Source organism: Aythya ferina (genome assembly GCF_964211825.1).
Source record: "Aythya ferina genome assembly, chromosome: 9".
Taxonomy (NCBI): Eukaryota; Metazoa; Chordata; class Aves; order Anseriformes; family Anatidae; genus Aythya; species Aythya ferina.
The window spans coordinates 24,730,656-24,744,365 of NC_140305.1; the positions used below are offsets into that span (position 1 = coordinate 24,730,656).

At 36.7% G+C, this 13,710-nt stretch overlaps 1 long non-coding RNA gene across 1 annotated transcript in view; it reads left to right on the top strand.

Moving 5' to 3' along the window:
• Window positions 1-280: 280 nt before the first annotated feature.
• The window catches only part of LOC311441267, a 58,596-nt gene continuing 45,166 nt past the window's right edge, over window positions 281-13,710 (top strand). Inside the window, exons 1-3 of the long non-coding RNA XR_014695864.1 lie at window positions 281-418; window positions 7,873-8,029; window positions 11,934-12,020. This is a non-coding gene — a long non-coding RNA (uncharacterized lncRNA). The remainder of the gene's footprint in view (window positions 419-7,872; window positions 8,030-11,933; window positions 12,021-13,710) is intronic.

A 13,710-nucleotide genomic window follows, 5' to 3' on the forward strand; every position in this document is an offset into this window, starting at 1 on the left:
ACACTGTCATTGCTTGCTTGATTGCTGTTAGAAGCTGTGTTGTTGTACTCCCCCGTTCCCCCCTAATCCTCCCCTTCACTCATAACCCTGCTTGGGTGATAACGATCAGTGCTGACTGTTTGGCAGACAGCTGAAAGCATCTGATTGTGATAGCCAAATTGGGCTCAAGGTGGATTTGGGGGAGATAAATCCAAGGGCTAATAGAGCACACACCAACCAAACAAGGCAGTACACAAATACAAGTAGTTGTCAATCATCTTACCCTGTAAATAGGGGACAGCTAGAGCCCATTAAGTTCTCTTGTACTATAGTGAGGCTATATGCTAGGCTGCATGCTAGGATCTTCTCCTTGAGCAGGGATGCACCTCAAGGTTGCTCCTCATTATCGAGAGACTCTTCTACCTGTGACAGATACACAGTAAGTGACTAAAAGCTAGCTTGTTGAAACTGTGCAAGTAATTTGCTATGCATGCTGAAATTGTAATTTTATCTAAGCGATATAAAGAATTGATTGTGTACGTAATCCTTTAGGCGCAAACTGTTAAGTCTGGGATTGGGATAGGATCCAGTCATTTCTAGACTCCTTGGAGTTTAGATGACAAAAGGAACTCTGTTCTGAACCTTGTCACTCAGTGTGAGGGTCTCCCTGATGCTTTTAGTCTGACCCTGTCCTCCATGCAGCAAATAATCAAGTGACTTTGCCATCATGAATCTGCTTAATGTTGCATTTACTATTAGAGCTTTATTAAGTCACTGTCTTATTCACGATTAAGCCCTGCTAAATCCCTATTTTCTTCAATAAATATATTGCTGCTTCTCTCTTATGAATGAAGTGCATAATTCCCTTGTTGACAGAAGCAAATTAGCTGGTCAACAGCAAGTCTTTCCACCTACTATCTAGTCATGATCACTTGTCCTGGTAGAAAGGTAACTTTTTTTTTCTTTTTTTTTCCCCCCCAATCAGAAAGGGATAGATGGAAATGAGTGGTATAGACCTTGTGCATACCCATCAAAGCTGATGGAAAGACTCCAGGTATTATGAAAAGGTTTAAGTTCAGTCCAGCAGTGAGCAGTAAATTAATCATGTAGATGTTCTGTAGGCCATTGAGTGACTCATGACACAGTTTGAGACTGCTGGTATGTGTATTAGCAAACAAACCAAAGAGGAAAGTTATCTTCAACTTCATATTTCTGTCTAACTTCCCAGAGCACTGTATGATAAACAGCACTTACCTTCTTTTTTTTTAATGGAGTGATTTTCAAGTAAGGTCAAAACAAATGAATATGGAAATAAATGGGCTCTTTAATTGCAGACAACATTATAGCTTTTGCATAAAATACCTCGGATCATTTGAATTCATCATTTGCCAGAATAAGAGGAATTGTTGTGCACTTAAAGTGTCACTCAGAAAGTCACCACTCACAAAAGGATTAAGTAAGGGCATGAACTGTCTGTGTGTGCACCAGCCATGCTCCCCTTTGCCCTAAGAAAAGATTACCCTTGAAGGGCAAATTTTGACCTGTAGGGCATCATGGAGACAGAATTATTCATTTAGTCAATTACTGTAAATTAGCAGATGAGCTCTAACTTCTAGAGATATAAAATAGTCAGCTTCATAGGAAAATTTCTCATCTGCTTGCCATAAATCTCACCAGGTTGTGTCCTGCCATGTTTCAGATACTGTTGGCATATAATAATGGATTCACTACTTTTAAAACTAAATTGGCTCTCCATCTCAGAAACGATATACAAGCGGAGAGCAAATGCAGATAGCGGAAAGGTTTCCTATCTCTTAAAGCCTCTGTTAAGGTCAGTCCTTTTTGAAGAGAACTCAAATACCTGAGGTACCTGAGGAGGGAAAGATGTAGGGAGGAGACTGCAAGGAGAGCTTTAGGATATGAAGAGCAGTCAGTCAGAGTACCTATTGACCAGTCACATCAGTTCTTTTTGTCCTAATGCACAGAAGCTCTAGGAAAATCAATAGAGTGCTCATTTTTTTTTTTTTTTTTAAATAATTTATTTATTTTTAATAAATTTTCTAGAAAGCAGTTTTTGGAAAGATATCAGAGAAATTGGGGGACTATGTTCTGAAAAAGAACGCAACCATCCAGTTCTATTTCTGTTTTTCTTTCATTTTATTAGTAATTTTGTTTGGATTTTTTTTTTTTTTAATGATACTTTCAATTTGTTCCTTTTTGCTGTCCCTACTTGCACATTTTAAACATATATTTCTTTACTGTGTCTCTTTATTTTCAGAGTCCAGAGCAAAGAATGCTTCAGTGTTAAAACAAAGGTCTTGCAAAATTGCCGAACACATTCATTGCAAAAAGTTTTCTAAAAATAACTACTCAGTGTTCACAGTCCTGTGAGTTTAGTTGTGGTTCAAAGATGTCAGGTTTTCCCAAGCTGTTCTAAAGTTGTCCTACATTTTGGATCGTGGATTAGGTATTTTCAGTAGACTGGGTATGCCTCCTGTCAGAAAGCTATAATGGGGGGAAAAAAAAAAAAAGAAACAACATGAAGTGTAGAACATATAATCACTGAGGCAGTGGTGTGCAAAAGCAATTTACTACGAAGTACATTTTACAGTTACACACAGCCAACATTATAACCAAATAAGTAGTTCTTGCAGCATTTTTATAATTGTCCTTGTGCTTGTTTTTTACATCACATGAATCCCTGAGGCTTCTGCCAAGAATCTAGGGTCTTGTTTAAGTTTAATATATGTTATCACTTGCGGCTAGCTTACAGTGCATCTTATGTAATTATATGCCAAATACTTTTATTTTGATTTTTTTTATCATTATTTAGAGGTGCTCCAGGCCAAGTAGCATGTCCTTGTGAAAATTTAGCAGCTACCAAAGCAATGGCTATAATGATTGTACTTTGCATAACGCCAACAGTCAAAACCTTAAAAAGCTACATAATACAAAACATTAGTGGCTGGTCTTTTTTTTCATGCATCTCAGCTACTTTAGCAGATGTAATATTATTAGCTTCTTCTGTTCACAATAAATTAGATATGCAATCAGTAGGGGTAAGAGACAGATTTAGAGAATATGAGAATGGCCTGTAAAAGATTATTCACAACAGCAATTAACAATTGCTGAAATTTGGGGCAGGAGAAGTGTTTTGTAAACAGGAAAAAACATGGTTTATTTCTAGAACTTAATTGAGGCAAAGTGTGTTTTTCTAAATGCCAATGCTGTATACCACTTTGCGGGTGGAATCACGTCTGTGACAGGTGGTTGGTGACAATGACTGGAACAGCTTGCTGCTCATAGCCAAAGGAATTTTCCTGATATTTCAAGTGCTGGGGATCTGTGTTGCGTAAAGGATTTATAACTGGCAGGTTTTAGGAACAACTGAGTGCAAACTGGTTCAGCATGGCAAAGCCTTATCTATGCCACACTTCCAGCTGGCTGTAAACCATTTAAATCAGTTATATGACTGGCTGCTTTGGTAATTGTGCTTTGCTTTCTTTTTTCTTCTCTCATTTTGGCAGACACCTCTGATTCAACCAAACTCTGTTTTGTTCATGCTAACTTATCAGGTTTGCTAACCAAGTAGGTTTGCTAACTTAGTTCCAATTGGTTAATCCTGTGCCATCAGGTTACTGGGAACTGCTAAGAATGACATTTTGTCTACAGAAATTTCAATAAGAGGATGATGATGACAATATCCCTGAATACCCAAGCTTCACTTGGAAATCTGGGGCTGCTTTACAAGCTTTTTTGGTTAAATCTCAAAGAATTCCCAAAATGTCTTCATATGGCATCCTTTTTTCATAAAGAAAGAGAGGTATATAGAGAGAGACCACGCTGCCAAGATGTCAAATTAATCTTGAGTCAGGAACAGAATCTGTCATCTGTTACTCATTATAATTATTCAATTATTTTATTAAGTTTTCTGCATCATAATTACGAAACCATTACCTGAAATGAAACAGAAATTGAAGGCTAGATTCTCACTTGACATTAAAAAAAAAAAAAAAAAATCCATGTCAGAAGCCATGAGACAGGCTGAAGTCAGAGAGACCAGAGGGATTTACATTATTTTTTATGTTATGGATATATATATCTTGATTGCCTGTTCTTAGTGATATTTAAAACAAAAACTGTAGTCATTACAGTGGGCTTTCTTTTTTTCTTCCTTTTATTGTTAGAAACAACCTGAAGGATCTGTAGAATGATGTGATAAATCAGTCAATTTACATTTGGCAGAATAAAATTAACATTGCCATTACTTCATAATAGGGCATGGCTATGATTATGGAATTGATTTAAGAATAAGGCTGATAAATTACAATTTTGTTAATATTGAATTTTAAACAAAATGATGAATTGCTGATCAATGCAGTTGAAGAAGCAACTTAGAAAAAAAAACACACCATTGTTCACTTTTTAAATTTTGTTATTTTACTGGTCCTACATATTAGGAAGTTCCTATAAATAATATTACATTTAAACCATGGATGCTTGTGTAATTCAAATTTCCGTTTCTTCTGGTAGAGAAATCATACCACCAGAGATAGCTCCATTGTGTCTGATCTCAGATATACGTGTAACTGAGCAGATAACAGTCGGTGTATGCACTTCTTTTCCCTGGGAAATCTCTGTAATAATAGAAATAGAGAAAATGTTAAATTGGGCACAACCTGGCCCTAGGCTGGGAAGAGAGGTCTCTTATCCTCTGTGTAACTTATTGGGCATCCTTCTCACAAATCATCACCATCCAGAAGAGAAATATAAATTTGTTAATGTAACGATGCCTCATTCTGATGATCAGCATCCTTATTTCATAGCAAAAGAGAGCAGAAGTTACCTCTATTAGAGTGAGAACGATTTACAACTGAAAATGAATATTTGCAAAGCACTGCTTTTAACATACTTTTCAGCTATTGTTTTCACAGCTCCTGTAATAATAAATACAAACAAAACAAAGTAAAACATAAATGACAACCAAATGGCAGCTTGCTAAATTTCCAGTGGATTGAAATGAAATCAATTGCTAAATCAAACTAAATTCATTTGGATGCAACTTTGAGAAGTGCTTATAATCTTTCTCTTTACCTAAAATATTCTCTTTAATATGGACAGGATAATAATTATTAATCATGTCTCTAATGAATCCCCAGAATTAAACACTGCTCCAAAGTGAACACAATATGTTCAGTGTCTTGGAAGAAATGTTGAATAGGACTAAAAAGGCTTTTTGCTCATGCTGTGCAGTTTCATTAATGTAAGTGGGAGTCTCAGAGATGTTCACTGACAACTCAGAATGCTGTCTTGGGAAACACTGGCACTCCTCAGAGAAGAGATGTGAAAATCCTCTGCTTGGGCAACTTTCCATAACCAATGGGTTATTCCACAAGCATTCTTCTGAAATCAGTTGAGGCATTCAATGCATGTGAAAATAGACATGCCACCATCCTTTGTCAAATGTTCTTGAACTCTATCCAGCAAGAAGGCTTACCAAAGTGAGGTACTGCTCTGTGACTAGAAAGTGCAAGCAGAGAAACAAATGCTTGTTTAGTTTGAATTTATTTGTTTGTCATAATTTCTACCTTTTCTACAGGAGCTGTTGTACAAAATCTTTGTGTAACCAATTAAAACAGTACCATGCTAACAAATGTTACCCTTTGGGTAACTCTCCAGTAGAGGTTGTTTCTTCATTAAATTACTCTGGGAAAGTCAAATATATATTTCAGCAAGATGAAAGAATGCAAATATCAGAAGACAGATTTCTTTAAGATTTTAGCCAGGGCTTTAGAAATTCCACTCTCCTAGCTCCTCGGAGTCATGCTTGGTGCTATGCCGGTTGCTTGCTGTGCTTTTCACTACAGGAAATCCTGACTTTCAGCATCATGGGGATTAGGCTATTAAAAGTGTTCTTTAATAGCAGATTCAGGAATTATACAGTCTGGAACTTAAGGTCATTCTAATTCTGCAAAGACCTCCTAATGAAACATTTTGCTACACCTTTGTCTTCCAGGGTATGTGAAATACTAGTTTTGCATTTTTTTCCTCACAATGTTTTATCCTGTGCTATCTGTTCAAATTTTAACTAGCACCAGTTTGGGAAGGAAAGGACTAGAAACTGCTGGTTTGCTTTTCTCCAACCCTTTTGTCAACAGTTGTAGTCTGCACACTGAGGCCACACAGCTCTGCATCACAGAGGAATTGGCCACACATACATGCTTAGGTGCAGTCAGAAAAGTGCATTTGAATTTCACCTCTGTTATGCAATATGAGTGAGAGACGTGCTGAGACAGGAGATTTTTTTTTTTTTTTTTCTGACTGTTATTCCTTGAGGCTGAAGGTTCAGGTCTGCAGGATTATCCTGTTTTATTTTTGGATTTATTGGTTCCAAACCTGAAGCACATAAAGACACAAAAAAGGGGAAATATTGATAGGATAATCAGGATTTGTAACTTTTCTGTTCCTCAGGAAAACAAATAAACAAAAAACCACTATTTAGGAATGCTTTTTTACAAAGTAATTATCTTGTATATGGCAAATGGGCCATTCTCTGTTGTTGTACATATCATCTGAAAGCCTGATACCTACATGAGCCAAGCAAAGACTTGTAGATAGGGACAATTTTTATTCCAGTTCAGGTAAATAATTCTTTTAGTTGCTAAGTAGTTTTCCACACTAGTAGAGATGTCCAGTGTTACTGAGCTGTAGTGAATTATAGCAGGAATTTTATAAACTGTAGCCTCTGTCAAATGAGAAACTTAATGTATGCTACACCTCCAGTAAAGGTTTCCTCCAGTGGTTGAAGCAGCATTTCAGAAGCCTCCAGTGAAATAGAGTAACATATTTTTGCTCAGAAAATCATCAAAACTGGGGAGGTTATGATCTTTATCAGCAAATTATTTGCATTTCTTTTACTGAAGAATCAGAGACAGGAAAAACAGACAGAATGAAACAAACAAACAAACAAAAAGATGTAGAACTGTTTGGCAGAGGTTCTAAAACAAAGACTCAAGTGTATTTATGGTTATAATTTTGCACAGATCACTTGGTGCTCTAACACCATGCTGCTGATCACAACATAAATCACACTTTAATTTTAACCTTTGCAATTCATCAATAATTTCAATATCAAAAATAATTCAGCACTGACACTATTGGTTTACAGGTAAGTGAAACAAGAATGGAGGAGACTAAGTAATGGATTAGCAGGCCTGTCAACAGAGGCAGAAAGATTCATGTTGTCTTCTCTATGTTTCTATCACATGCACAGAGCTATAAATAACAGTAACAGCTAATCAGACACAGGAAAGATATATGCTGTTACTGAAAATCAGTTATTTGTACCATCTAAGCTTTAAAAATTTAACCAGTAAAAGGGAGTTTATTTTTTGAAAACATTTTACTGCTTCTTTTGCATAACCTTATCTATTTAAATGATTTTCTATTGAACGTTTTTTTTTTTTTTTTTTTTTTTTTTTTTTTTTTTTTTCCATGGCATAACATTTTTTTTAATAAGTGTTTTTGCAATTCTGGAGCATGTTTTCAGGAAAATAATATTCAACTAAGCAAGCCTTTTATGTTTGTTTGTTTATGTTTTTCTTTGAATGTTTGAAGACTAGAGTTTGCTTTATTTTCCTGCTAAATGTGAAAATAAAGGATTGTCTGCCCAGCTGTTGCATTTCTTAGTCTTAAGATGTTCACTCTGACACTGGAATTTTGAGAAATGTCTGTTCATTAATAGCTTCAAGTTTACAGCAGCCCCTGAATGCAGCTTTCCATTCTGAACCCAACAATTCAATGGGATGAACAAGCAACTAAATCTACATTATGGTGGTGGTGTTAGTGATGGAACAGGCTCCTGCAAAGTCTGACAAATATCTTTCCTTGCAGATATTCAAAATGCTACTGGATGTGACCAGGAGTAACCTGATTTAACTTTGGCATTAGCCTTGGTTTGAGTGAGAGAATGGAGCAGATCCGATGACCCCCAGAAGTCCATCCCCACTTGAATTATGCTATGATTCTATATGGAGACCTCATTCTCTTGGTAAGCAGTTTCTAATTATCTTCTAAATCTATTTGCCTCTCATTTTATCCTAAATCTGGTTTAGGTTCTGTCAGATTACTTCTAACAGAAGCGCAAATGCTCTTGAAGGCTCTACTTAGAATACAAAGCCGTTGATATTCAGTTTTATTTTTCCTTGTGCTTATTTATTCTGTTGACTGAATACTTTCATCATACTATATCACTATATGGAGCTACTAATCCAATGTTGATGATAATATTAATTTCCCTTGTGCTAAACTTTATATCCAGAATATTGACACATCCATTCTATTAAGTTTGTGATTTGTGGTATAATGTCAGTATGCTGCAATGAAAAACCCAATGACAAATCGCTCTGTGTAGATATGTCTGTGAGCAAGTCTTCTTCCCTCTCCTTCTTGTTTCCAGTTGTAATAATGGTTCCGGAGTAAGTGCTAAAACCACTTAGTAGCACACTGACATGCATCTTTCAAAACAGCTTAAGATCTCTAGAGAAACAGCGATGAATGGAAAGGTGCCAGTGCTGGTCATGGAATACTTGGCTGCATTTGTGAGATTACAGAGCATAATTCAAACCAGCCTATGATTCTATGGTAAAATTTTGAAGGCAAAGTATGTTACTGTATCACAGACTACTCTGATATTAGGATAGAAGCATGAGGACTTTTAATTTCAGTAAATTATAACTATCAAATCTCCATCCTCATTCAGGGATTTAAATATAAAAATACAAAATGTGCAGCAATGATGGATAGAATGATATTCCAAACATATTTATTTTTTTTTTGCGTATACTTCATGTACCCTACAGATGCCTGCTGACATCTGTAGGACAGGTGTAATCACAGGTACAGATCACAGTCTTTGTGAAAAAGAAATGGCAATACAACAGAGTGCTTGGGCATGTAGAGACTACTGCTTCCTTGTCCTTATAGCTGAAAAATCTAACTGAAATGGACTTTCAGAAAGGTCCTAAACTGTGTTTTTTAACTTTCAGTCCTCTGCACAAATTACTGCTTATGATAGGCTTCATTACTTTCTTGAAATCTGGCCATAATCAGTAGTAGAGAAAGAAGGAGTGCTTTTGATTATTTCTTTGAAAAAAACACTGCATACTCACCTCACCAAACAGTAATTGTACATCACTTTCATCACTTTCATCACTATTCTCTGACATGTTCTTAAAAAAAAAAAAAAAAAAGCATCAGAGTAAGGTAAAGAGACTAATCTTGTTGAAACATTACATTCAAGCTAATGGCTTACGTTAGAGGAAAACCATACTTTAGGCTCAGAAAAAGAGTTTAGTCCGTGACTGGATCATGGAAATCTGAGTTCAGAATCTCCTACAATAATTCACGAGGGCAGTTTAGACTGTAGGTAAACAAGGGCAGTCTAAGTCATATCCCATATTTAGGTATCACAATGCCTAACGTGATAGATCTTATGTGGGACCTGCAGGTACAGTACAAACAGGAGTGCAGCTCAATACCAGAACTCTTAACTTAGAGTACTCTTTTACATAAAAAGAGGCCAAAATTAAATCCATAATGCATTTTGAGTATTCATGGCTCGGCATAGGTACTGTACTGTAAGAAATCTGCAGAGCTGGGACAGCTGTCAGTTGTATTGTAAAGTTTCTCTCTTTCCTTTCTTTTCTTTTCTTTTTTTTCTTTGTTTATTTTTCAAATCTTCACTAAAGAAGGAAAAAATGCTGATTCTTCTGGAATGCCTGCAGTGTTAGCCACTTCATATTGTTCAGTAGCAAGATTAGCAACTCCTACAGCTCTTGCTTTTTAAAAAGACGCTGAAATCATGTCTACTCCAAAAGACCAGACCATAAATACCAATGCATTAGATAAAGTCAATGCATCATTTCCTGTCATGTCCTACAGCATTTGCAGGTTTGGCTGGAAACAGTTTAGATGGCAATTTCAAGCTCTCAGCTCTAAAGCAGAGGTGTAGATCTTGTCAAGGCATTGAAAAGGAGGAAGAAGTTGCTGAACATACAAGAAAAAGGATGGTTTATGTTTGTGTAGTCTCTGTTCTATTATTTCCCTTCTACTTGCAATTGTAGTTTTTTAACTGTTTCTCTTGCTACCTGAAAAGGTAATATTTTTGCTTCATCTTGAGATCAGCCCTCAAGAGCACATCATTAATGTTTTCATTACCTAGTCACAGTGTTACTGTTTACTGGTTCTGGGTTTCGTCATGGTGCATCTCTCCGTAGGCACCGCCACTCTAAAGAAGTGGATAGCTCGACACTGTCTTTCAGTTGGGTAACTCCTTTGCACCCCTCATGCTCCACCCATTACAACTTCTATCCAGAAACCTACAAGCAGCTCCTCTGGGCTGCTGCCCTGGAAGGGCCACTTTTCTACTGGGTGCACCCATGGCAGGTATCTGCTACTCACTGCTTCTCTGGGCTGCCCAGCTGTGACTGAAGTATGCTTCTAGTGTGAAAGGCAACTCCTTTATAGCTCCTCTGCCACATGACTGGCAAAATGGGGCTGTTTTGGAGGAAAGTGGGAGAGTACTCCAGTCCCTGGGCCTGTGTGCCAGCTATACTTGCTGGGGAGATCACTCTGAACAGCACGTGGTATCTCCTGAACAGTGACAGTAATTATTAACCTATAATAAGGAAAATATTGATAGCTTACACTATTCTGTAGCCTGCTGTTGATTGTTATTGAAAGAATATTGTGCTAAATGCAATGGAAAAGTCAGCTTCCATGTTCCCTAGCATGTTATCAGCTATCACTACCCTAGCTTGTAAAACATGAAATCAATTGTGAAAGGTGTGAGATTAATAAGAGGTATTTTAATCTCCTCTTCATATACTGCAGCACAAACAGCATGATGTGCAAGGGTGAATGAGGGGAGGAAACAGGAGCTGTTCTCTTTTTCTTAGCTGCCTGCTAAATCTATCACTTCCTGAAAGGAAGCTTCAGCAGCGTCAATGATAGTTAAGAACCTGACAGATTCAAATAAGTCACAGGCCACATGTGCATCAATGTACCTCTTAGAAATTAGCTTCAAATGAGTGCCAGCTCTAACAGTTTTAATGAGTTCACACTGAAAAGCATCCCCAAAGTTCATTGCCAGCAGAAATCGAAGGTGGTCCTGCAGCAGTGTGCCAGCAGCCTACACTGCACTGTGTGTGCTGGTGCATTTTAATGGCCCACACAGAAGTATTAACACAATCTCTTTCACCTTTTACTCTGTAAAATATTTCTTGGATCTTGAATCAACTTGTTCAAAGCTCTCTGCCTGGGTTTTAACTACTCCAAGTAGCACATTTCTCATATTCTATTTGTGAGGCTTCTGCCTGATCAAAATCTGTTTAAGACAGTCCTGCTGGTCATCCTAGACTTTTCTGTAGTGAATTTTTAATTTCGCTTAGGGAAGGAGCAGTTTGGTTGCAGACTTGGTTGAAGGTGGAGGGTTTATTCATACAAACAGGATAAGCAGCTCAGAGCCCTAAAACTGAGAAATAATCACTGTGCTAGGACTGACGTTTTTACAAAGATGTGCAGCAGCAAGAAAACTTCTTTAGCAATCCCTTTATAATCTACTGCTGTCATGGCAGGGAGCATTTCTCAGGCCCTTCAAAAGTGGTAAAACTTTTTTTTCTGCCTCATCTCCATCTTCAGTTCTCTCTTTCCAGGTCTTTCCATTACAGACAATCATGCCATTAAGACAAAGTACTCTCTTCCCATAGACAGTAGCTCGCAAAAAGAAAAAGAAAAAAAAAAAAAAAAGGCAGAAAGAAAAGAAAAAAAGAAGGGAATATTTCTTTGCAAAGGGCAGCTGTCTTTTACAAAGAAGAAAATGTTGCCAGATGAGCTTAACAACATTATTAATCAGTCTGAGGAGACATTTTTCTTATCATTTTTTTCCTTTCTAGGAGGAATCTTTAGAAACAAACAATCCAGAGGAACAAATACAAACCCCTGCAACCTCAGATGGGGGGTAACTTCTCCTTTTTATTAAGGTAGTCTTCACTTCTGTCTTCAGTGGAAAATTTAGGGCAAGATATACATACCTTCTGTTTAAGTTTATACCAAAATGTAGGCTTTAAGTGCTTATGGGTTTTATTGTTTAACAAAAGTCTCTTTGTTCTTTGAGGAGCTCCACTCGGCATCATATTAATAATAATCATGTTTAATTGTTTGTTTGCACCTGTCCTGCAAACCTGCACCTTGACTGAAGAGCATCACCATCACAAGTTTCTACAAATAGCAGAGTTTTAACTATGTAAGGGGGTAAATATCTGTTCTGTGACTTTATTCTTTACAGGGAGTTGCTTAACTATTGGGAATTGTAGATTGTAGATAAGTATATATTGGTATATCAAAGCATTTTACAGACCCTATAAAATAGGGAGTTAACACTCTATTGATTCTTATTTTAGGCTGACAGAAAAGTTGAGTGATTCACTCAGATTCCAAAAGCAAAGAAGGAGACTTCCTCTCCTTTCCTGTATAGTCATTCTTTGGTTCCTATGCATGTGTGCTCAGGAGGTGTACACTTGCAAAGTTTTTCAGTATGAATAGAAAGTGCTTTCACTAGTATGGGATTTTTTAATTTCTTTGTAGTTTATTAATGAAAACTCCCACTGTTGCTCTCTTTATAAAAATATGTGAGGGATTTTATATCTAAGATCCATTTACAGGGATAGATGAAATATCTGCATAAAGACAATGAAAATTCAGACTGAAAAAAAAAACAAACTGGAATTTGCTTCAGAAATGGGAAATAAGTGGGGAGAAAAACAGTTCTGAAACAAACAAAAAACTTAAGCAGACTTTTTCAGAAAGAAGATGACTCTTCCAAAAGAGATGAATTTGCCCACAGTCTTATTTTCTGTATCTATAAAATAGAAAATAATTATTCTGAGAAAGGCAATTCCACTTACTACAGAAGTAAATATAGCACGTATAAGTGAATATAACACACATTGATATTTACATATGAATATGTACAATTATATATAAAGTCATTTATATGAGTGAGGTGATGAAGAAAGAAACTTTTGTGCACAGTGAAGACAATTTCTACTATAACTGTTATTGAAATGTTTCAGTGGTACTAGTAAAACAAATTTAAAATTTTATGCTATTTTATTTTCATATTGTTTATAAACGTTACTGATATCATCGTTGTTCCTAGCTTATGGTTTCTCTGAGTATGTCACATTTGAAAGTGAGGCTGACACTTAATAACTGTATGGAAAGGCTCTTACTGACATCACTTATCATTGAGAACAATGAATAATTGAACATGTTAATTTCTGTCTTCTCTCACCTGTTGTGTTTATCAGTGTAAGTAGCTCTGTCCCAGCAGTTCCTAAAAAGTCACATAAGCAAAAAAGGAACAATACATTATTTTTAAGCAATATAAGAGGGAACATAGGATCATGAGTATCCATCAAAACTTTTTTTTTCTTTTTTGAGTTTTGCTCTCCCGGAGTAAGGCTGCTAGAGAATGCAAATAGTTGGGAAAAGCTTTGCGTTTCTTGTGGCCCTGCTGCCCTCAGAAATCCTGCTGAGGAGTCACTACCTCTGGTCCTGTTTGCTGCTGCCCTTGGTAGCAAGAGAGCAAAGACTTCCAGAAGAAAAGCAAAATCAATAGGAAGTTTATCTGATTTTCAGTAAGATGCCTGCCACTGGGCATGCATTCAT